We start from the raw sequence: 26763 nt of genomic DNA, 5'->3' as shown, positions 1-26763 counted from the left end.
CGCGTCTACGCCCGAGAAATCCCTTTTTGTTGCTTATAGTTTTACTATATACGGCTTGAACATTTGGAATACAATCTTTGATGGGGAACCTGCACAAGTTTAAACAAACAACATTTAGTAATGATCTTTCAATTGATATAAGACATATAATGTACTAGGTAGGATAAGTTACCTTGGCGTTTCGGTAATGTCTTTAAGTAACACTTGAGCAATCATGTTTGTATCTAAATTATAATGATCTGCTCGATTTTCTTCCATATCACAAGTGTGTCTTTCGCGGAATTTTGTGATAGCCCACATACCATCAGGCTTAACAATTCCCCGAAGCAACCACTCACAACCTTGATACCGCCGTTTACAAACTAGCCTCCATATCTTTGAGGTTGACAGATGAACCTTAAACTCCCTCATGTCCTTAAAACAATAAATTTTGACATCGGCAGAATCCTCGATACATATAGCCCAGCACAGCAGCGCCCCAACTATAACATCCTATCTCGGCGATATCGTCGATATACCGAAGATACCTCAAGCTCATATGTGAACCCGAAGTGTTCGGGAATAGGATGGCCCCGAATATGATGAGTAGGTATAGACGCGCACGTCGATCAACATTAGCCTGAGGCGTGTCCTCTCCAATCGGATGCTCCATGTCTGTGAGGTGCAAGTGAGCGTAAAGGGCCGACAACAAAAGCCGACTCTGGCCGGAAATATGACCATCCAGAGCCGCGAAACCGGTGAGCCTAATCAACTCACCCCGGTAAGGCGGCAGCACATGAGGCTCCTCAATATACAATGGGCGTCCATCAACCTGTAGCCCATAAATGACCTCCACATCCTGAAGGGTAATGGTAGCCTCACCGGTGCGGAGATGAAATGTGTGCGTCTCCGGTCGCCACCTCTCAATCAATGTCGTCACTAGCGACCCATCGTGCTGTACCCGACCAACTTCGACGCACCGGTAGATACCGCCCCGACGTAGTATATCCAGGACACGAGGATGTGGGGGGCGAGCAGCTAAGATCTCCCATGTTGAGTCCCCTAACCGGGTACGGACCTGAGACTCAGGCTGCAGGTCGGATGTCCATATATGTTGCGACCTATGCTCGGGCTGAAGATACAGTAATTCTCGGTCGAAGGGCCCTGGATCAAGAGGGTGGTGATCCATCTATTTTACGCATTTTAAATAAATCATTAACAAGTAGTATTAGTATTAGTTATGTAATCTTTTATCGAATATTTTATTAAAGATTGTGGTGACCCATCTGTTTTACGTATTTTAAATAAATCATTAACAAGTAACATTAGTTATGTAATCTTTTATAGAAAATTATATTAAGGGTTTTCAATCCTAAGCTACGGGTTAAGAATCCTAAACTAAGTGTTTTCATTCCTAAAATATAAAGATAAGTCAAATAATTAACAATTAGTTAGCATACAATTAGTATAAATAATTAATAAATAAATAATTAATCAAATAATTAACAAGTTATTATCATATATTTAATAAATAAACAATTAAGTAACTAATCAAAAAATTAATAAATTATTGTCATATATTTAACAAATAAACAATTAATTAACTAATGAAACAATTAAGAAATTATTAACAAATAAACAATTGTCTTAACAAAAACAAAATAAATAATTAGCTAGTCTAACAATTGAAATAGCTAGTCTAACAATTAATAAATACTTAAGTCGCTAATCCAACAATTAACAAATACTAAATAAACAAGTAATAAATAATTAACTAATTAACAATAGATAAACAATAAAAAAAATGAAAAAATGGGCAGTCCCAACAGTGCACGGACTGCCCAAAAACGCAAAAGAAAAAAAAGCAAAACGAGTAATCCACCACAGTTATACAATGATCATGCTTAGGGTAATAATATATTTAACAATGTAATAGAAAATTCGTAGTGAAATACCTAGATTGAAGTTTTTTTTTGAGTTTTTAAAATGTGTTATATGCCGCTCTATTCCAAAATCCAACCTCAGAAACTTGTTCCTACAATTCAATATACCAAGAATATTGAGTTTTGGATTGAAAAATAACACGAAATTACCGTTTTAAGGGGGGTGGTACCACTGGAACGGGGCTTTAATGGCGGTGGGGAAGGGAGCAAGTCGGGTCAGGTGGGGAAGATGGGGTCAATATATGATCACCCCATTCACGCACAAAATTCGTGCGTGAAAGGCCAAGACTGCGTTTTTGCACTTTGGTCCTTTCACGCACGAATTTCGTGCGTGAATACTACTTATGTTTTTTTTTTTTTTGTACTAGTTTGGTTCAACTTTTTATTTTTTGTGCTATTTAAGTCGCAGATTCATTGTTCAAACATAGAGAGACATCGATGAACACGAACAGGAGAGCATTAAATATTGAAGTCAGACTCAGCAAATGTAATGGGTCAGGCTACACGGGTGAGTTTCAAAGGAATCAGATATTTAAAATTGGGATGGGTCATTTGGTTTTGAGTTTGACACATGTTTTTCCGTTAAAATTAAGGGCGAATTTGTGCCAAAGTATAATGGGAAGAGTATATTTGGACCTAAAATATAACATAAGGGGTATATTTGGACCAAAAGTATAACGAGGCGTATATTTAAACTATTGTTGATAGTGCGGGGTTATATTTGAACCTTTTCGGTAAAAAAAATAGTACTACTTTATTCCTTATTTGGTTACTAATCCTGAATAAGTTATACCTGGATTGAAAATGGTATCGAGATAAATTATCTATACCAGATGGTGGAAATATTACCAGGATAAGTAGTTATTCCTGGATAATATAATGGAAAATGACAAAAATACCCCTAAGTCCCTCACACCATTTTTCTACTAAACAAAGTGGAGAGTATTTTTGTAAGCAAACAATTTTTTCTTAGAAATTATGCAATCCATGTTAATTTTGACAATAAATCAAATAGTCAATAACAAATAATAACAGAATAACTATTCTAAGCATAACTTGTCTTCAAACCAAACAACTCCTGAGTTATGCAGTTGATCAACGAACGCAATTCAAGATTTTATATTTGTGCAATGCGAGTATCATGATTAGTTTACCTCTTTAGTCTTTGTGACAACTGGTCTAGAAAAAAAACACACACACAGACAAAAAAAAAATTATGTATTATATAATTTGACTCAAATGTATAATGCTTCTCCACCCATAAAGTTGAAAGAGAGGAGGATTGTTCAAACCTTATAATGGAGCTCGGAGTTCTCATCTGTCATCGAGTATATTCTCTTCATCCCTTCCCCCTCACATCCAGATCTGAACATAATTTTTATCCGGGGTCTACTGTCCGATCTAGAGCATGCACATTCATAAATCAGGGAAATTTTCACCCCCTGATCCGGGATTGGTCAATTGGTCCGGGGCATTCTGCCCTTTTCTTTTTCTGGTGACCCACATCGAATCGGCCTGGGCGTGGCTCTGATACCATGTCAAATTAGGCCTTGGGCCTAACTTACACCGCAAAAGCTAGTTCAAATGGGAAGGATTGCTCAAACCTTATAAGGGTCCTAGGGTTATCATCCATCACCGATGTGGTATGTTCTCTACATCCCCCACACCAAATCCAAACATTCTTTTTTTATCCGGGGTCCACTGTCCGATCTGGAACGTGCACATTCATTGGATCGGGGGCATTTTCACCCCTCATCGATCTGGGACCAGTCAATTTGTCTGGGGCATTCTGCGCCCCCTTTTTTTCGGGGACCCACATCGGATCGGGTTTGGATTTGGCTCTTATACCGTGTCAAATTAGGTCTTATGTTTATGTTACATCTCAAAAATTTCGGATTCATTGTCTTGTGAGTAGGCTAACGTGAGCTTAAGGTGATTATGAAACCCCTACAAGATTAAGAGAAGTAGTAGATAGCTTAAGGTGCATACTATAAGATTTCGAAGTCATACGAATATGTGAAGTTTAGTTGTAGAAGGAAGTGAAATGTAAGTCGTGTTCGGAAAGGTTTCCACTATAATTGAGCTAATGTTTGCTTAGAAATATCTTGAGGGGATGTTATAGGGCTTATTGTATGGTTAATGAAGTGTTATATAAGTGCCAAGAAGATTCCACGAGGATTAGAAGTCAAACGAGTTGACGAGAATGAAATTCGAAAATTTCCTAGTTGTACGGCCATTTGTACGGACCGTATAAATTATACGGCCCGTAGATTGCTTCTAGAGAAGGGTGATCCCTGGTGGTATTATACGGTCCAATTATACGGGTCGTATAATTTATACGGCCCGTATAATTGGTCGTATAATCCGGTCGGGTTAGCTTTTTTATTTTATAAACATGGATGACCCTCACTTTATTTTTCATTTCCCACTTTCTGTAAACTCTTCGAAGCTCTAAAACCCTTATCTAAGCATCTTACACTCAAACCCAAGAGATTACAAAGATCAAATAGCAAAAATCAAAGTGTTCATGTGTTAGAAGGCTTCCTAGGGTTGGTAGATTTCAAGATTTTCTTGGGTATTATAGCTAGGGTTTTTGTACAAGTTGATAGTAACTCAAAAGCTTGTTCCTATGGGATAAAAAGGTTCGTCTTCGTGTTTACTTCATGTTTTTAAGAATGCTTGGTTGTGAAAACTTGGGTAGAAGAAAAAAGTAGAAAATGAAGTCTAAATGTAGCTTTTATGATGTTTTGAGTAGTAAGCTAATTTAAATTGTGATTCTTAATATGAAGTAGATATGTTCTTGTTATAAAAGATAATAATGGTGATGAGGAAGCGTTGTATGAAAATGTGCAAAAATTGGTATGAAGTTGCTAGTATGAGAGTGAATATTGAAGGCTTAATGTAAGGTGATTACTTGATTATGATATTGTGAACGTTATTGTGGATGTTTGGGAGTTGTATTGTAATATAGTGGAAGTCGATGAAATAGGGGAAATGCTGCCCAATTTTCGTTAGATCATGAATTGTTCTAGTTTGGGTTTAAGAGTATCCGTAAGGCTTAACTATGGTACGAATCCTTCTAAATGTAGATTTCTCAAGCTTCGACGGTGAACGTTAAATAGTTAAGAAGACGGCGAGGTATGTAAGGCTAGCCCTTCTTTCATTAAGGCATGCTTCCTTTGCTATATACCTTCTCATGAGTTCCAAAATATTTTCCAAATGACTCCATCCTTAGCATTACTGAAGTACATGACTCTCAATATTTTCACGATGCCATTACCCCCTTTTTATGACATTTGATCATCTATGGAAAGATGTAACGAAAACGATGTCATGGATGATACTTATGGACTAGTATGTATACTTGTATAAGTATGAATGGCTATTATGTAACACCGAGCTTATATGGCCGGGTATGATATTTATCGCGCGCACACCACTGCAGTTGGGTACAGATGACACTGAGCCTTGGTAGGGCCAGGTATGTATAACACCGAACCTTATTATAGTCGGGTATATAAGACATCGAACCTCTCTGGTCGGGTATGATACTTCTGAATGTATGAATGTATGAAATGGAAGTTTCCCATTAGAAAAAGGGTAAGTAAATATGACGAACATCGCTAGAGGTGTACTTAGCTCTTTCATTTCATGACCCGTCTATCTTATGTTATTTCTTATGCTTTCATTATATTATTGATTATGCTTTACATACTCAGTACATTATTCGTACTGACATCCTTTTGTTTGTGGACGCTGCGTCATGCCCGCAGGTGGACAGGGAGATAGACTTAATTCATAGATTACCTGTTTAGAGACTGCTTAGAGGAGCTCAATTTCATCCGGAGCTACAGCTGTTGGTATTATTCTTTTGTGTACATACATATGGGCATGGCGAGGTCCTGTCCCGTCTATGTGATGTTACATACTCTCTTTAGAGGCTCGTAGACAGTTGTATACAACTAGATGTCCTTTGGCCTTATCAGCCCACATTTTGTATATTATGTTGTTAGCCTCATCGGCTTGTGTATATGGACATGGGCATTGTTGTTGATGACGATATAAATGTGTCGTTGCCCGACGTGATTAGTATTGTTGATGTATAGAAATCATGAGTAGGTCATGTGGCTCACCTAGATGTGAATATGAATGTACGTTAGCACCGGGTGCCTGAGTGGGTTAGCACCGGGTGCTCGTCATGGCCTTCCGGTTGGGTCGTGACAGTCTAACTCACATCACAAAAACTAGCTCAAAGGGATGAGGATTGCCCTAGCCTCGTAAGGAGCCCACAATTCTCGTCCATCACCGATGTAGTATATCCTTTTCAATTCACATCTCTCTCGAGTCGTACCTAGCCTCTAGAAAATATTTTAACATGAAACTAAAATGATGCAAGTAAGGAATATATATATATATATATATATATATATATATATATATATATATATATATATATATATATACCTGGTGTTCAGGATTTTCAGTAGAAAAGCATGATGCCCCCATCGTTATAGTCCTTGAAACTAGCGGCTGAACCACGTAGATTAAAGACGGTCAGCTCATGAATATTACTCGTCGACAAATTATACTGCAAGCGAATATAGGTTTAAAAATCATTTTATATACATAGGAGTATATATTAAATATTTTCTAGCTTTGTGAAATTTCTGACTTGACCCCTTGAAGCTAGGGGCGGGCATGGTACGGTATATACTGATTACCATACTAAAATCGAAATTTATCATAATGCGGTTTGGGTATTTGGTACGATATTTGGTATACATTTTTAAAAAGTTTGGTTTTCGATTTTTATAAAAAATATAAATATCGAATACCATACCGAAGTATATAGTTACATATACAACTCATATATATTAGTATTATAATGCTAACAAATATATAAACAAATATTAGTACAAGATTAATTGTTTAGACATTAGAATTTTGACTAATCTATCTTTGATTGAAATGTCCTTTTTGTGTAACTAATTTACGAAGGGGATTGATTATGTTTTTTTTTTTTTTTAAATATATTTGCATGTATAAGGTATTAGTACGATATAATTGAAACGTTTCTTGAATAGCCGAAGTCGTAATTCTCTATTATACAAGTATATGTAAGTTGAAGTCGAACAAACTATGGTACCAATTTACCGTACCGCAAAATATAGAAATCGAACTTAAAAATACCGAACCATACTGAATTAATTTGGTATAGTACTTTCAAAAATCAAACATGTCCACTCCTACTTGAAGCATGAGCGTTCCGGGGAATCTGACCGCCTTAAACCTTAATTAGTACTTGTATAGTTTCTTAGGCTAGGGAACGTGTGAGTTTATCTAAGAGCAAAACTTTTTTGGGGGAGACCTGTTGAGTGGCGATGTATGAAGCTTAGTTGGGAAGGAAATTAAAGTTGCCAGGTTGCATGTTATATCTTATAATCATTGTATGTCAATTGTCAAGAGACCTCTCCTTTTGTGATTCCGTGGTGGACCTATGAAATGTTGAACATCTGCTCTATTATCTTAATTTTAGGTCCAAATTGATGTGTTGATGCAGACGTTCGCCTAAATCACTTTTTTGCTTAATGTACATAGCATGTCGTCAATTTGAGTCCGCAACTTAAATGACCTGAAAAGTGGGTTTGTGGACTAAAATAACAAAAAAAAATGACGAAAATACCTTTTGCGCAGTAATTTAGTGCGCAATAGGTATTATTTTTATTTTCACAACACTTGTGTAATTTCAAAGTTTTAATTTTTACGTTTTTTTTCATATTTTGATCAAAGATTAGTCATGTTTTAAAATGTCGGAATATCAATATTTTATATAGAAGATCTCACGCATGTTCTATCCTACGGGTACGGAACAACGTACTAGAATGTATCTCCCCATCCCATTATAGCTAGGACCTATGAAGAGCCTGTAGATAAAGTACTGATGCATCAAAGGGCCCCTGATGAAGAGGGTTGGGATCCATGAAGGTGTCGTATTTGTATTAATAATTTTTAATTAATCATTAACATGTAATATTAATTATGTAATCCTTTACCGAAAAATTATACTAACGAACTAATCCTTTAACGGGAAATTATATTAACTATCTAAATTTATGAATTAATAATTGTTAATTAATTATTATACTAACTACAATTAACTAACTAATATTATATTAATGATATTTTTAATCTTAAACTAAGGATGTTCAGTCCTACTCTAAGGATTAACTACAATTAATTAACAAATATAATATTAAGGATATTAAGGTTTAACTATTTCTAACAATTGATAATTAATTAGACCACTAATTAGCACATAAATTAGATAACTAATTAGCAAATAAAATTAGATTAACACATAAAATTAGATAACTAATTAGCACATTAATAATTAACGTGGATTAAACAATGTTATAAATAAATAAATTAAAAAATAAAGATATTATTAGGAGATTAGTATATTTTCCTATAATCAAACAATTAACTAATATTTAACAAAAAAATAAATATTAACATATCATTATCAAATAATTAAAAATTAGTAATCAAACAATTAACAAATAATTAAAGATTAACATATCATATACAAATAAAAAAACAAAAAAAGGGGGCTGATCGCACTGGACAGCCCCTATTGTAGGTTTTTTTTTTTGGCGCAATTTTTTTTCGAAATCCGCAACAATTAAACATTAATCATGCTTAGGATAATAATATATTTAACATTGTTATAGAAAATTCATAATAAAATACCTAGATTAAAGGTTGTTTATGAGTTTTTGAAATCGAGTTCTACGCCGCTTTATTCCAAAATCCAAGCTTTGAAACTTGTTCTTTCACTTGAGTATACCAAGAATATTGACTTTCGAGTTTCCGGTTAAAAAATAACACGAAAATGATATTTTTTGAATGTGGGACCTCAGTTTTTTGTTGTTAATGGCGGCTTTTTTAAAAAAAAAAAAAAAGTTCGGGGGGGGGGGGGGGGGGGGGAGGGGGACGAAGATGGTGGGCTTTTTGTTAAACACCTATTGTGCACTAAATTACCGCGCAATAGGACTTAACTGTGAAAGTTACAGTTTAGTCCTATTGCGCACTAATTTAGTGAGCAAAAAGTATTTTCGTCACTTTTTTTTAACCGTTATTTTGGTCCACAAACCCACCTTTTAGGTCATTTAAGTTGCGGACTCTCGTCAATTTGGGCCATACCAGTCGTTACATATTATGTTATTGGTATAAAACTTGTTAAGATACGTTCAATTACCTAAATTTTCAACTTGCTCACGAATGTTTAGTTCTTCCTAGAGGGCTTGAGTGAAGAAGATCAAGAATGCTAGACTAGCTAGCTAAATTTCACTTTCATCTTATCATGAATTCGTGAGACCGAATTAAATTCATAAATCGAGTCAACCGAGAAAATTTTACTCATGCTTGATTTGGTAATAAATTTCTCATAATATTTGATTTGATTCAATATTAACAAACAAAAAAAAAATCAAACCGACACATATACATACAAAAATTGGTTAAATTTCTCTATTTTCTTCACAATTTTGGATCATTCGTCAACTCCTCTCATTTATTTTTCTTTTTTCTACATAACTCAAATTCAACATCAATCAATTAACAAACTGAAAAAAAAAATTGTAGTTGCAATCAGAGGCGGATCTAAGATTTTGAGGTTTCGGGTGCCATACTATTTTGGAGAACGACTTGAACTATTTTGAACTTCGTTCGGGTTATTCATCTCTTCGGGTTATACAGACAAACTGACTGCCTCATTATTTTAGGCTTCGACTTGATTTTGTTTTAGCTACGCTTCGGGTTATTCGTCTCTTCAATTTAGATTAACAAATCCACTAAACAAAATAATTAATAATTAAAATAACTTTGAACAAAGCATATAACTTTAATAGTATTACTATATCAACAAAAATGTATTATTTATTATAATTGTCCTCGACGAATTTTAATATTCTTGAGCTATCGTCTGACTCAAGGATAGACAACTAAAAATAGAACTGGAACTAGAACTCATTGTAGATTATGTTGGGATTTCAAGAGTCAAACGAGTTGTTTTACCGTAATTTTTTCATATGCCTTTTTAATATTTTAAAATTTATTAATTATTGTGACTTATAGTATGTTTCGCGTAATTTTCAAATATGTAAATTTTATTTCAAATTTTTTTAGAAATTTGAATTTCGAAAGTGAAAAATGTCACATAAATTGAGATAGAAGAAGTATGGACTATAAAACAGAAGTAAGAATTAATAAAATATAATAAGTCAATAGTAGGAGTAACTCATAAGAAAGAGCTCGTAAGGAAAAAAGAGTTAGCGGCAAATAAAGAAAAAAAAAAAAGAAAAGAAGAAGCAAAATAGGAAAAATGAGACCGAAATTAGGCCCGGCGGATTCGAACCCATGCAGGCCTATGCCAGTGGCACCAAAACAGCCGTTTGTAGTACAAGTGCCACTTTGTGTATTGATACTAATTTGTATATATATATATATATATATATATATATATATATATATATATATATATATATATATATATATATATATATACACATATATATATACAAGATTTCGATGGAGGTGTGAGGGTGGCGTGACACTCCCTCCCTCCTTAAAAGATCGGCTCCCGACTGCAATGTCATGAAGAAAAGCCGTAATTGTACACAGTATGTAAAAAAGGTCAATGTTAATCTTATTAATCTTGCTTGTTTGTAACTGTTATGTCATGCATGGAAACTAATATGTAATGAATGTCCTCAAAAAAAAAAATTGAAGTTAGAGAAATAGGAAAAGTTGCTATTTAATACCATGCATTTACATTTTTAGATTTGTTTTACTTATATATTATTAAAATATTAATTAATAGAAAATATAGTTTTATGAAAGTGATTCTTTTACAAATGAAAACAAAACTTATCTTTAAAAATGACCATACCTTTTTTAGTTTTTCTCAAAATTAAAGTTTGCTAAAAATGATATAAAACTAACATACTATTTTTTTTTTAATTTTTTTTGTATTTTTCTTTTTTTTAACGAGTGAACTTTTCATCTATGATACTGTGGCAATATATGATATACTAGATACCAGAGCCCGTGCCAGTACGGGCCCAACATATATTTATAATTTTATTTTTATATAATTATAAAAAGAATTGATATATTCTATAATATTTCTTGAAAGTCATGTATGTAAATATAGAAAATTTGGGAGCACGGGTTCAATAATTTATGTCATGATGTTATTTCTTTGTTTCAGTTTATATGACTTTATTTAAGAAAAAGGCTAATAGACACTTTTTAAACTACGCGTTAATCAAATTTGAACCAGAATTTCAAAACTTATTGAATTTTTAACTACTTCTAAATACGGAAACGTCATTTGAACTACCATTCCCCTAGGCTAAAACGTGAAACTTTTTATACATATGGTGATTATGTATATTGTGTCATATAACATGGGCATAGAGCTGATTAGCGAGTTTTGCAGAAAAATCGGAGTAGAAAACGGGTTCTTAAGGTATGGATGCACAATAATAAGAAATGCTACTTTGGGCAACAGATATCAGCAACCCCACGACCATGGGGAAAGCCACAGCAGACATATTGCCTGAATGCCTCATTAAAAAAATACTTGGTAATCTTAGTTATAAAGAAGCAGCCAAGAAGAGCATTCTCTCCAAAACATGGCTGCAAGCTTGGTTAACTCTTCCCGACTTGGAAATGGCAGTTGATTATCTTAAAGGCATGAAAATAGTTGATAATATCATGGAGAGATATTGGGTCAGGAAAATCCCTATAGAAAAGTTTGAATTATCATACTCTAGTTCTTCTCCAGTTTTCGGTCTGACTTATAAGTGGCTTGACATTGCACTTCAAAATGGGATAAAAGAAGTAGTGATTAGAGATACTCGCGACTTTTTCCTATCATACCCTTTTCCTTTTCCTATTTTCAAAGTCTTGGCAGCAAAATTTTAAGAGAACTGGTTTTGATCTGATCTGTGTTTCATTATCGAGTGGTGTGTCGAACTGTCATTCTTTGAGAAAGCTTTCTCTATTAAAGGTCCGTTTAGACGATAACATGCTTCAGACTCTACTTAACAGTTGTCCCTTGATTGTCAGTTTCATCCTTGATCATTGTTATGGGTTGGAAAAGATTGAGCTGATAAATCTTCGAAAGATCGAGTCAGTTTCCATTTCGCAAGCTTGTTATATCTGGAGAAACTTGGATATTGTTGAATGTACAAATCTGAAATCTTTGGATGTTGTTGAATGTCCGAATCTGAAATCTTTAGAACTATCATACGTGACGATATCTGATGGATTTCTTCATAACCTTATTTCTAGATCTCAATCCCTGAAGGTCTTGAAGGTTCGGGATTGTAAGGGCATAGGGGAGATTGATTCTTCAAGTTTGGCATCACTTGAGTATATGGGAGATAAAATTCCTGAACTTAAAATGGCAAGTGAGTCAAGCCAATTGAAGAACTCAAAAATATTTCTTAAATGCTTCAACAATTTAAATGCTGCATGGTTTTGTAAGCTGAGGAAGTTTCTATCAAATTCTACCTCTTGGTCTCAAGTTTAATTTCCCTTTATTTTTCCAAATGCAAAAACATCGACATGAAAGATCTGCAACTGCACCATGGATTTGCTACCCCCCAAGTGGAAGTTTTGAATGTCGATTTTACATGGCGGATTGGGGAGTCCCCCACGTTTGTGGATGCTTTGCTATGGAGCTGTCATCCAAGGAGACTCAACCTATGTTCAACAAGAGTAACATTTACATGCTTCGTTAATCGTCTGATGTATATGAAGAATTTGAGTCACTCTCCTTCTCATGAAAACGAGCCTTGGCATAGTCAATTAAAAGAAGTAAAAGTCTACAAACTTGATACGAAGAAAAGTCAGAGTTGGTATCCTGTAGAACTCAAAAGTGGAAAGCTCTCAATAAGGACCGTTAGTAAGAGGGAGAAATATTTCTTTTTATTAGAATGGTGATGCAGTTTATTCTATTGCAAATTGAATGCCCTTATTCATAGGAGTATAGAACTGCACTTTGTTCTTTCTTTATTTCTCACACTGCGCTAAATAGAGCTCCTGAACCAGATTCCACCGCTTTTAAAGATAAACAAAAGCTGTACAAAGTACACTAAAAAATAAGTGTTCTTTTGTTTCATCAGCATCTTGGCGCAGGCAGTGGCGGAGCCAGGATTTTCAGTAAGGGGGTTCAAAAATATAAAGAGGTAAATATACAAGAAGCTAAGGGGGTTCAACACCTACCATATATACATAAAAAAATAATTTTAACCTTCAATATACACTGTAATTTTCTGCCGAGGGGGTTCGGATGAATCCCCTCAACTACACTTGGCTCCGCCCCTGGGCGCAGGTAACATTTATGTAGTTAAAGCACGGTATATCTCTCTTTTACTAAGCTAATATAAACTAAGGAACTCTGTTTTACTTCTTCTGAGAAGCTCATTACAAGCTTAGCCCTGTACTCTGAATCAGGCAGCAAACTGTTTCTCATCAAATATATGCAAAGAGCTTTACTTCTTTTAGTCTTCTATCATGACGATCAGAGGGTCTTTTGCAGTCGTAAAATTTGATGTTGGTTTAACTTGCCTAAGATCAGAATGTGGTGTGAAACAGATAACTGCGAAAAGATTTACAAGAATATTTTTTTTAATTAGATTGGTGATGCAGATTACCTGTACGGCAAATTGAATGCACTTATTCATTTTTAAGTTTATTAATTCATCTATATTTTCTAAGATGATTCTCAATTCTTTTAAGAACTTCAAATTTAAGTTCTCCCATTAGTACGGTTATTATTTTTCTTATGGATAGTCTTTTTCAAATGTGATTAAGTTGGAAACATCAAGGCACTAAGAAATTAAACTATGTTTGGTGTTATGTTTATCTGTAGTTCATGTGAATTCTGTACTATTTTAAAAATAAAAATAAAAACTTTTAAATGTTTAATAGAGACATAATAAGTGATCCATTGTGATGGATAATTCCCAGTCAATTTTCAGATACTTGGATTCGATATTTTAGTTGTTTCAATGTATTAAAGAGTTCCACATAGATCTCCTGAAGGCCAGCTTATAGGTGTTATTTGGTACTCCCAAAACCACAGAATCAATTGAGATATACTCAAAACAAGACCTCACAGCATCCTGTCTTATAATTCTAAAAGTTGCATGTGTATGCAATTAACAAAACTATTGATTTCATCTTGAGGCCTCATGCTGCATATAGATCTATTTTAGACTTCTGATATCTGTGATTTTTGCATCTTTTCTGCTTTGGAAAGCAGTATTGAACTATTAAGCACCTTTTTTTGGAGCTCTCTGGATCTGTAATACTGGAGTCACAACCCTTTAGTATAAGCACACTCAAAAGTGAGTGTTCATTTGTGCTGGTACTCACTCTGCTGGTGCATATTAGCAATTTTATCTTGGTTCTCAACTTGTTGGTCCATACTAGTACTAAGATGATTTAATGTAGTTATAGCGTGGTGCATATCTCTTTAACAGATATAAATAGATGCAATCGGTTTAGTTACTTCAACTTTGCCGCTCTTCCTTCGAGGGTGTTTCCGTTCTCCATTTTCATTTCTCAATATTAAAAGCAATTGTCTGGTGGCCCAGGGGTACACCAGTTTTCGTATCACAATGAGGTACCTACTCTGACATCGGTGTCTCAGAAAAAAAATCAGCTCTCCTTGTACCTTGTCGAGTACTGTGAATTTGGGCGACTTCCTCAATGGAACCACCTATAATTTATCTGGTACTATACGTCTCATCATTGCACGATTTATTTCTCAACGACAATCAGTTGTAATATATGTGGAAATCACATGAATTGTCCAAAATATCTCAAGACCTGTTGAGAAACTCTCTGAAATCTTCACTAGACCTGCCACTACATACCAATAAGGAATTTGTAGTTCAATGGTAAACTAGTAATTGATGGTTGCATCAGTAATCCCATGACAGCAATAGACTTAGAAGTGAGACCTGACCTTCAAATTTTATTTGTTGGCTACTTTGTTAAGAAAAAGTACAAGTTGTTTACTCATGAAAGGGAAAAATGAAAGAAGTTTTGCAATCAACAATTTTGCAGCATTGAAGGTTGCATATTTGCAATATTAGCACGAAAGTTTTTAACAATCTTCACACAAGACTCCTGGTTTCAATGTATATTTCCCCGCAATTTTAGAGAGTTATTTGGATGATGACAGAATATATTAATATTTCAATTCACATGATAGATTAAAGACTTCATGAAGAGCAAACTTTCGTGCCTGTACACAGAGGAAAATGACATTTTTCATACTTTGATCATGTAGTTGTAATTAACGATGCTTCCGTGAATAAAAGGGAATGGTTTGGGTTCTGGGTCGGGTTTGGGATGGGTTTTAATTTAATTTGGGATTGATTAATTTAGTGACGTGAACCTTTAATTGGATGCCACACATTTGAGCAGTTAAATGAAAAGTGGCATGTGCACTTTTGTTCACGGCAGTGACATAAATGAACTCAACTATTAACGAGTGACATCAATGAGTCATTTCGGATAGTTCGATGACGCATTTGAACTTTTTCCCTTTAAATAATACAATCATAAAAAAGTAGCATTAAATTTTATATCGAATTCATAAAAGAATTATTCTATTTACTAGTAATAAACTTAAAAAAAAATCTAGAAATACCTAGCTAGGTTAAAAACTAAAGTATGCAGTATCATTTACTATTACAAAGGTGTACATAGATGGTGGATCTAAAATAGACATCGCAAAAATGAAGGGGGAGAAACAAACATTAAACGCTAAACAGTTAGAAATAGGATTCCTAAAACGGAAAAGGGCCAAAAATTATCCTGAATTTTGGGAAATAGTTCATTCATACCCTTCGTTATACTTTAGGGCCAATTATACCCTTACTGTTATACTATGGGGTCAATTATACCCTTATGTCTAACAGCTGCCACGTGGCATCATCCCAGCCCTTCAAAATTATTTTCCCCTCAAATAATTTTTTACCCACTAAAATAACCAACCTGACCCGACCCGAATTTTTATTTCTCTGAATTTTTTTTCCAGCCAAAGTGATACGGACCCAACCCATTACCCCTTAGCTTAGCTGGAAAAAAAATTCGGATCGGGTTGAGTTATTTTAGTGGGTAAAAAATTATTTGAGGGGAAAATAATTTTGAAGGGCTAGGATGATGTCACGTGTCAGCTGTTAGACATAAGGGTATAATTGACCCCATAGTATAACGATAAGGGTATAATTGATCCTAAAGTATAACGAAAGGTATGGATGAGTTCAGGGATAATTTTGGCCCTTTTCCGTTCCTAAAATAGGGTCTCTCTTTTTTATCTGCAGTATTTGCAAGAATAAAATCCATAAATTTCCATTAACATTAGGGTTTCGATCCTTCAAGAATCAGCAACTTCCAAACCAACACCATGGGGAGAGCGACACCCACGTTAGACATATTGCCTGAATGCCTCATTCAAAAAATATTCTCTTACCGTAGTTTTAAAGAAGCAGCCAAGAAGAGCATTCTCTCCAAAACATGGCTACATGCATGGTTGACTCTTCCCAACTTTGAATTCACTGTTGATTATCTCAAAGACAATACGAAAATAGTTGACAATATCATGGAGAGATATAGGGACGGGAAAATCCCTATAGAAAAGTTTGAATTATCAGACTATAGTGATTCTATTGAAGTTTTCGTTCTGATCATTGATAAGTGGCTTGACATTGCACTTCAGAATGGTGTAAAAGATCTAGTGTATAGAGATTTTAGCTGTTCTTCCTCATACCGCTGCCCTGTTTTCACAATCCTGGCAGCAAAATCTTTAAGAGATTTGGTTCTTTGGTGTTGTAATCTAAAGCTTGTCTCGTTTACAAGTAGTGTCGCAAACTGCAATTCTTTGAGAAAGCTTTCTCTAATTGCTGTCACGAAAACATGCTTCAGACTCTACTTAGCAGTTGTCCCTTGATTGTTAATTTCATCCTAGAGTATTGTGATGGGTTGGAAAAGATTGAGTTGTTGAATCTTCAGAAGATCAAGTCAGTTTCCATTCGGACACAACAAAACCGACTTGTTAAAATCCAAGCACCAACTCTTGAACACTTGACTTATTCTAGTTATTCATCGGAAGAATTCGATGTTGTTGAATGTCAGAATCTGAAATCTTTAGATATATCACATGTGACGATATCTGATGGATTTCTCTAGAACCTTATTTCTAGATCTCAATCCCTTAAGATGTTGAAGCTTCAGTATTGTCATGGCACAGGGGATATTGATTCCTCGAACTTAGTATCACTTGAGTATATGGGAGATCAAATTCCTGAACTAAAAATTGCAAGTGACTCAAGAAAATTGAAGCACTCAAAAATAGTTCTTCACTGCTACTCTTTAAATGCTGCATGGTTTTGTAAGTTGAGGAAGTTTCTATTAGATTCGACCTCTTGGTCTCAAGTTTCTCTTTATTTTGTCAGTTGTAATGAGATCAACATGAAAGATATGCGACTGGATGATAGAGTTCCTATCCCCCAAGTGGACGTTTTAGACGTAGAAATAGAGTCATCTCGGGAGTGCCCAATGTTTGTGGATGCTTTGCTTGGGAGTTGTCATCCTAGGAGACTCATCCTAACGTCAACTAATAAAATGATTAAACATTTCATCAGTCATTTCATGTATATGAAGAATTTGAGTGATTCTACTTCTTATGGAAACAAGCCTTGGCATAGTCAATTAAAAGAAGTAAAAGCCTATATATTTGATCGGAAAAACTCGACCTGGCAACTTGTGGAACTCAGAAGGGTAAAGCTGGCAATAATGACCCTTAACAGGAGCCAGAAGGTTTCCTTTTTATTAGATTGGTGATGCAGTTAGTTTATCTTCTTTGGAAATTCAATGCAATGAAGTGAGTTGAGCACTATGAGGTCTCAGGTTCAATTTCCAGCAAAGACAAAAACACTAGGCGATTTCTTCCCATCTGTTCTAGCCTTTGGTAACAGAGTTACCTGGTAATTGTTGCTAGTGGGAGGTAGCAGGTATCTCGTGGAATTTGCCTCAATTTCCAGCAGAGACAAAATGCACTTGTTCATTTTTTAAGTTCATTACTTTTTACTTTTCAAAAAAGATTCTAGATACTTAAGAACTTCAAGTTTAAGTTCTCCCATTAATTTTTTTCTTAGCAAAAGTGTTTTTTCAAATATGATTAAGTTGAAAATATCAAGGCACTGAGACATTATATTCAGTGTTCTCCTTTCCTTGTAGTTCATATGAATATGCAAAACGTTTTTTGACTTATTGATGACTTGGTAAGTGATAAATTGTGATTGGTACGTCTTTGTATTAGTTTTCAGATTCTTGTATTGGATGTTTAGTTGTTGCAATCTATTAGAGAATTCCGCATAAATCTCAAAGTTCTGGCTTATAGATGCTCTATCATACTACAAACTCACAGAACCGAATGAGATTTATTCAAAACAAGAGACCCTACAGGCTACAACATCCTGTCTTATAATTATAGAAGTTGCATGAGTATGACCTTTTACTTTCTTCTTGGCGTTTTTGAACTTACTATTCTAGTTTCATTCTGAGGCCTCAAAGTATGTACTGTGTCGAAACATGAAGTTAAGCAATGATTTTGTTTTAGACTTCTGATTTCTGTGATCTCTGTGTCTTTTTATTTTGTAGGACTACAGAAACATTAAGCACCTTTTTCTAGAGCTCAGTCCACTGCTTTAGAGATAAGTAGGAGCTATAATACTTGAATTACAGCCCTTTAGCATAAGCACACTAATAAAGCGAGTATTCATTTGTGTTGGTACTCAATCTGCTGGTGCATTTGTAGTTATAGCATGTAAGCATGGTATATTTCCCTCTAAACAATAATGAGTATGTTTCCCTTCTTCAGAGATGCTCCCAAGCGCTTCGCATAAAAGTAGAAAAATGTGGTGAAGAATGTTGTGACTTTGTCGATGAAAGTAGTAAGTGTGCATTCGTTTCAGCAGGATTTTCCCTTGTTACTCCAGCATTGTTCCTCTTCCTTGAAGGTGTTTCTGTCCTCCATTTTCAAAATTTATGTACAAAGATAGCTCTTTAGTGGCCCTAGACACCAGTTTTTGTAACACTATGAGGTACCTGTGCCAACATCCGTTTCCTTTTGACGAATTTTCTCAATATTCTAGACCATAGGGTTTCTCAGAACCCTCTTCCTAGACCATGCCAAATATTGTAAATTTGAGTGACTGCAAATTTTCACTTCTTACTTCTGGAAGTTAGATGTCATTGCCAATTATACTGAAATTGATTTGTTATATTGAGTCAATGATTAAGAGGTGTATATAGATCAGAAAGAGCTTTGCGCCTTTTAGCTTTTTCTATCAGGAGGATCAAAGATTTAGTTTTCAACATGATTGTGTAAAAAATACACTTGAAGCATTACGAGAAAGGATTGTTGGTTTCATGTGAATTACTAATAATTACAAGACCACAGGATATTGTTCTAGAACTTCAATGTTTTTTCTTATGCCTCCGTCCTCAATACCCTGTTTAATGACGATTTCTTTTTCGGTACCCTTGTGTGTAACTTTTGGTCTTAAAGTAGAAAAATGTGGTGAAGAATGTTGTAACTTTGTCAAAGAAAGTGGTAAGTTTATCCAAAGAAAATTGAACTTTATTTACAGGAACAGAGAAGTTGTTATCAATCCATTAACTGTGGGCAGGCATTTCACAGAGCTATGATGTAATTACTAATAGCTATCAAGGAGAGTCACCACTTGATAGCTATGATCAAAATGGTGCTATAGGTATTATGTATCCCTTCTGAGAGGTGTGACTGAATAACCAGCAAATTGGACTGGAGTTTTTTTAGTCCTTCCAAGTGTAGTGGTGCACTTTGTGGTACAGTATTGACATTCACTAACGCTGCATTTTGTAATATTGTGAATTCGCAATGCTACGAGTAAGGCCTGAGCACCGAGCGAGCCGAGCTCAACCAAACTTGCTATAGTACCGATCGGAACCTAATCAGACTTTGTGACGGTAGAACCAAGCTCGAGCTGAGTCCAACAGAACTTCGTTACAGTATAACCCGAGTTAACCCTTTAATGTTTTCTTCCACGTGTAATACGCCTTTAGAAAAAAACCAAGTTCATAAAACTGATTGATTAAGAAAACTATAAGAATTAGTAGTTTAACTTTATACTTCTTATTGCTGCTGGAAATTTAACGTCATTGCAAAATATTTAATGAGCGTGTAATACGACTTATTCCAGCTTGTTTAACAGGGCTAGTAATTGATCGATTTCCCATTCGTAGCAATTCTTTCTCAATATGTTATACAGAGGTGCAATCCGTTCCGATTAACTTCGAAACCTAACCACAAGTTGAATAACATGACCAATTCCCGTAAATGGGAAAGATAAGAAAACAATCAGGTCACTTATTATGAGCCAAAAATATTTACTGATTTAGTTCACTTATTATGTAATTAAAGGAAAATCTCTTGATAAGAATTAATTGGTATATTCTTTAAAGATGATAGATTCATTGATGGTTCGTGTATATAATTAACATGCAAAGTAATATTTATGGTTCATGTATATAATTTACATCCATTAACAAAATATAAATTCCTGGTTGACTACTTGAACTTTCACCTTATTGGTGAGGATTCGATTCCCTACCTTGTAAAATAAAACAAGATTGATTAGATGGATGACGATTGATGGAGTAGTGTGAAGCAAGGCCACCGGAGATTGGACTGTGTTCCTTCAAAAATATCTCCAGAACATGTATAATATGTGTATAATAATTGTATAATACGTGTGTAATTAGTGAGTTGTCACGCCCCGAACCATGGCCTGGACGTAACACGGCACTCGGTGCCTGACTGCATGTGACCGAGCGAACCACATGGCTTGCTGAACTATCATGAGGCATACATGAGCGGAAATATAATGTGAATGCATGATGAGCCTTTATAAAACGTAATGAGTCATAATACTTAATAAAATACTTGTTAAACATGAGTGAGCCAAAATGGCTATATGACTCCAAATGTTTGGCATGACATAACTGACTTGTCTAGTCTATGAAACCTCTATCATGAGTCTGACTGGAAAACATAATTACTGGGACAAGGCCCCCAGCATACCTTTACATGCAAAACTAAATAGAGAGATACAATGTTTAAACCCCGAATGAGGTGGGGCTCACCAATAAACTGGTACGAGCAAATCCTACTGATCAGAAGCGTCGTTCTGTAAATCCGTACCTGCATCGTGAAATACAGGCCCCCGGGCAATAAAAGGGGACGTCAGCACATTGAATGTACTGGTATGTAAAGCAACCGGAAGAAACAACATGGGACATAGGATAACATGATAAGAACTGAAACTGAAAACTTGGACATGAACATGAGCATGAGTACATAAACATGAAATTGAAACTGAAACTGAGTACTGGAACTGAACATAAACATGAGTACTGTAAGCATGAGATAATCTGTAATAATCTGTAATAATCTGTAATAGTCTGTAATAATCTGTAATAATCTGTAATACCGACATGAACCACCACGGGGAGAAACGTGGAGTCTGATCTCTGCCCGATCAGCTAAGCTATCTCGTACCTTGCTGGGGCACGAGACATGAATCTGACATGAATGGATCCAAATCCCTCAATGGGGAAAATATGAAGGAATCGTCCTAACTGGGCGGAGCGATTCTTATCCTACGTTGGCATACGTAGTTTCAGGCTATCTGAGCCTTCTCGGTATTAATACAACTCCCGAACATGAAAATAATATAGTTGGCTAAGAAGCCCATGACTTTCGTGAATTAACTTGTACTTGTCTTATGATCATGATTTCACGAAATAACTTGTAAACATGGTTTCATGAAATAGCTTGTAAATATGGTTTCATGAAATAGCTTGTAAACATATTCTTGATTTATGAATAATACAATAGTTCATAATCATATATTTGTAATTGACTTGAAAACATGCTTGTAACTTGCAAACTAAAGTCATTAAGTTTCATATGAACATAATGAGAACACATGAGGAAGAATTCATGATTCATGGATTCCGCTAGGGTTCCTAATAACCGTAATGGAAGATTAGGAATACAACAACGACTATAGATACAAAATTCATGTACATAAATACTTAAATACGGGCTACCAATATGTTGGATTTAGTGCCCTAAGATTTGAACTTCATGGATATCAAGGAAACGAAGCATGGGGAAGAACATAGAGATTCCCTCATGTGGATGGAAGTTCTACATACCTTAGTTGCTCCAAAACTTGAATTAAAGACTTGGATTTTGAAAAAGATTTCCTAAATCTTGATTCTTGAATCTTGAGATGGGTTTTCTTGAAAACCCTAGATTAGGAATGATTATTTCTTGTTTAGATTACAAGGATATATGTTAGAATTGAGTTGGAATAATTGGAATGGACTTACCTTGGTGTTCTTGATGTTGGAGGAGAGTAGGAGGTCGTTCTAGGGTTTGAGGGAATGAAAAATAATGACTTGAACTGATATAAACGAACATATAATGTTCTGGAAAATGCAGTTTACGTCCAGCACTGTGCTGGCCGTATTTCAAGTTTACGGGCCGTAAACTGCAATACGGTCCGTATTCTGTCATACGGACTGCACTGCCTCTCTTCAGTAAAATTGTCATAACTCTTTGCACAGATGTCCGTTTGACCCCTCGTAAGATACCGTTGGAAAGGTATTTCAATGCTCTACAACTTTCATCAAGGAAGTTTTCTCAAATTCCAAACACGTTTTGAAATACGGGCCGTAAAGTACAATACGGTCCGTATTTAACCATATGACCTCAAAATGTCAAATTCCAGAATGTTCAGAAATTCTTGGTTTCAGTTTACGGGCACTGTTCATGGTCGTAAATTGGATTACGACCACTGTTCATGGGCGTAAACCACCATATCACAACTGAACGGAAAAATTTCAATTCCAACATTCTTTATCTGATGTTCTAAGTCTAGGATCGTGGTCAAAACCTTCATTAAAGGTACGGGGTGTTACATGAGTATACGTTGATTATACATTTATTATACACAATTTATACAACAATGATATATTTTCTTTACACATACATATTGTAGGGATACATATTCTATACAACAACGATACAATTTCTATACGTATGATACATTTTCTATACATATACAGTTTTGATTCGTTTTCTATATAACAATAATACAGTTTCTATGCATAAGCTGGAATTAGGTAGAAAAAAGTATGAATGGAATTATTTTGAAAAGGCTAAAAAATATCTTTTAAGGTTCTTGAGTCATCCGGTGTCAATAGTTTCATCTGAATAGCCATTTATGTCTTCGTGTCCCAAATTGACATCTTACTACAAGCTTTACATAGTATTGACAAATATTTAAACCAAAACTTGTTAGCATATTTTAAGCCTAAAAAAATTGGCACTAAGTAGTCAATTAAGAAAAGAGGTTGCTTAATTATAGGAATGCAAATATTCTTGCCCCTTATAAAACGTGGGTATTAAAGACCTGAAGAATATTAACTGCTTTCAATTCCACTTAATAAGGAGAGTTGCTTGTGCCACAATTTCAAATCCCCTTTATTCTCTAATCGCAACCTAATTTATGGGGTTATACATATGTACACTATTATATGTATACGAATCAAAGGGTGTATACAATATGTCTATTAAAATCTAACTAAAATCAAAATAAAAAACCAATTGCATTCAACCATTTTTTTTAATAGATGTATACACAACCAATTTTTTCTTAGAACCATATATGTATACATTAGGTGTGTACAATTTATTCAATAAAGCAACAAGTAGGAGTGTACATGGATCAGGTTAGTTTGGGTTTCTCAAACACCAAACCAATTGTGTCAGATTTTTAAAACTATAAACCAAACTAAACCAACAAAAGTCGGGTTTTTCAACTTTGGGTTTTCTCGGATTTTTTGGGCTTTTCCGGGGTTTTTTTCCCCGATAAAGTCTTCATACAAAACATAATCATGTTTCAAATATTTCTTTAGTCCTAGTAAAATGCAATTATCTAATTAAGGTGTTTCTTAAGAAAATAACACAAAATGTGAGATGAGTGACATTGTATTAAAATATTCAACAAAAAGTATAATGAAATCGCTAAGTCATAATGAAAATGATCATAATCTAAACGTACTAAAAGAAAAAAAAATATGGCTAATAAGTATTAATTATATGACTGTATATAATATAGTAAAAAAATTATGTATTTTCATTGTCTAAACCAGTGCAAAACTAATAATACGTAATAAATATCCAACATTATTGTTATTCCTAGTGTTGGAATTGAATTTCTTTTGTTAGCATTAGTGTTGATTTGGTTTTGATTTGAGTTTTATTTGAGTTACTAATATCTATGGGCTATAAAACTTAGGGAAAATGATTTTTGCGCGGATTGCCCTTCTTTTGGGGTGGTCTTTAAATTTTGCCCCTCATATTTGTGGTCTTTAAATTTTGCCCCCCATTTTGCTGGTCTTTAATTTTTGCCCTTCGCGTTGCAACCCTGAGCTTCGCACAGAAATCATGAGGTTCTGGGTTCGAACCACCGCTCAAGCATAAATTAAAAAAAAAAATCGCAAGGCAAGGTTTGGATCGTGTGTATGCCGGACTCGGCATACACTTGTGAAGGAATAACCAAAGTTATGCCGGACCCGGCATATTCATGTCTTATGGGCAGACGCATAAGTATGCCGGGTCCGGCATAACTTTGGCTATTCCTTAACAAGTGTATGCAGGGTCCGACATACTTATGGGCAGACTTTTAGTTAAGGCTTAACGAAAAGTCTTTTTCAAGTTATGCCTTATGGGGCAGACTTTTAGTCAAAGCATAACTAAAAGTATGCCCCCTAAGTAGGGGTGGGCATAAACACCGAAAATCGAAAAACCGGACCGAACCGAATTAATTCGGTTTTTCGGTTTCGATTTTTTCGGTATTTCGGTTCGGTTTCGGTTTTTTTTAATAACAAATTCGGTGCTCGATTCGGTATTCGGTTCACCGGTTCTTCGGTTTTTCGGCTAAACCGAAAATTTACTAAATATTTTTTACACCCCCTCAGATCACTCACTGTGTTGCTCTGTGTTGCTGCCTTACTGCTGCTCTGCCTGCTCACTATATTTTTTAAGGCTATGTATGGTGCTTCTAGCCTGCTCTGCCTGCTGCTATTCCCCTATTTTTTGGTAGTCTAGAATTTAATTTTTGGTATGGTGCTTCTGGCCTTATTTCTGATTATAAGCCACCTTCAGGGAGTCTGGTGCTTCTGGCCTTATTTCTAATTAGAATTTAATGTAAGACTCCCGTGCACCAGTAGGTGCTGTCCTTGCCATTGTCTTTACAAGCAATTCCAGCTCATGATAATTTGATTCATCTTCCTTAGATTATCTGCTGTTAAGGTCACATCCCGCACTGCACCTACCAAGTGAAAAAAGCTGCTCTCTGTGGTGGTATCCAAATATATTTAGCAGCTGCTAGCAAACTGTATTATATTTTCATGAAAGTCTAGTATGATTGAGAGTAGTATGATTAAGAGACAGAAACTTAATGGTCACTTTGAATTGAACTTATCTGTCTCTGTGTTTTATAAGGATTTATCAGTCTATATACTTTTGATTTGTAAAGGGTAAACACGTTGTGATCCGACAGTTTTGCAGAAAACTGAATTAGAAAAACCGAAACCGAACAGAACCGAACTTCAAAAAACCGAACCGAACCGAATTAATTCGGTGTGGTGTTCGGTATCCACTTTCAAAAAATCGAAACCGAAAAAATCGAACCAAAGTTTGAAAAATCGAACCGAAGAACCGAACGTCCACCCCTACCCATAAGGCATAACTTTTCCTTAAGACATAGAGTTTGCCTTATAAGACAAACTTTTAGTTATGCCTTAAGAAAAAATTTTGCCTTATGGGACATACTTTTAGTTATGCCTTATGGGGCAGACTTTAGTTAAGGCATAACTAAAAGTAAGCCCCTAAGGCGAAACTTTTCTTTAAAGCATAAATTTTGCCTTATAAGGCGGAACTTATAGTTATGTCGGGTCCAGCATAACTTTAGTTATTCCTTAAGGAAAAGTTCCGCCTTATGGGCATACTTTTAGTTATGTCTTATGAGGCACACTTTTAGTTAAGGCATAACTAAAAGTTTATCTTGAAAAGTAAAAAAAAAATATATGCCTCAAGGCAAAGTCTGCCCCCATCGGCAGACTTTTGGTTAAACATAACTAAAATTCTGCCGGTGGGGGCATAGTGAAATTTAAACTCTGTCTTGCAATTTTTTTAAAAAAAAATTTGACTGAGTGGGGTTCGAACCTGAAACCCATGAGTTTTAGCCGAAGGGCAAAATTTAAAGATTACAAATATGAGGGCCAAAATCTAAAGACCGCCCCAAAATAATGCTACTTAAGACTCTATTTTACAAAACATAAGGATATTTTTTCTTATTTACTAAACATACCAACAAAATTACAAAGTATACCAGATTTTGATTTAATGGGACCTCACAATTTTAAGCTTTTTTTTTAAGAAAAAAAATCTGATTTTACACGTGGGCTTAATTTTAGGATAGTTACCAACCAACTTTTTCTACTTTTTTAAAAGATTTCTCTCTCTCTCTCTCTCTCTCTCTCTCTCCCTCCCTCTATGATAGACACCATTTCCAGACCTAAAATTCATTTCCTCTCCTAGAATAAATTTTCAAATCAATATTACAAAGTATTT

General features: G+C 35.0%; 1 pseudogene; it reads left to right on the top strand.

Moving 5' to 3' along the window:
• Window positions 1-11516: 11516 nt before the first annotated feature.
• On the top strand, window positions 11517-16959 carry LOC132611568 (uncharacterized; annotated as a pseudogene).
• Window positions 16960-26763: the final 9804 nt, after the last annotated feature.

Source organism: Lycium barbarum, chromosome 9 (assembly GCF_019175385.1).
Source record: "Lycium barbarum isolate Lr01 chromosome 9, ASM1917538v2, whole genome shotgun sequence".
NCBI lineage: Eukaryota > Viridiplantae > Streptophyta > Magnoliopsida > Solanales > Solanaceae > Lycium > Lycium barbarum.
Note: the sequence above shows the minus strand (reverse complement) of the source record. Positions and strands in the feature narration are given on the sequence as shown.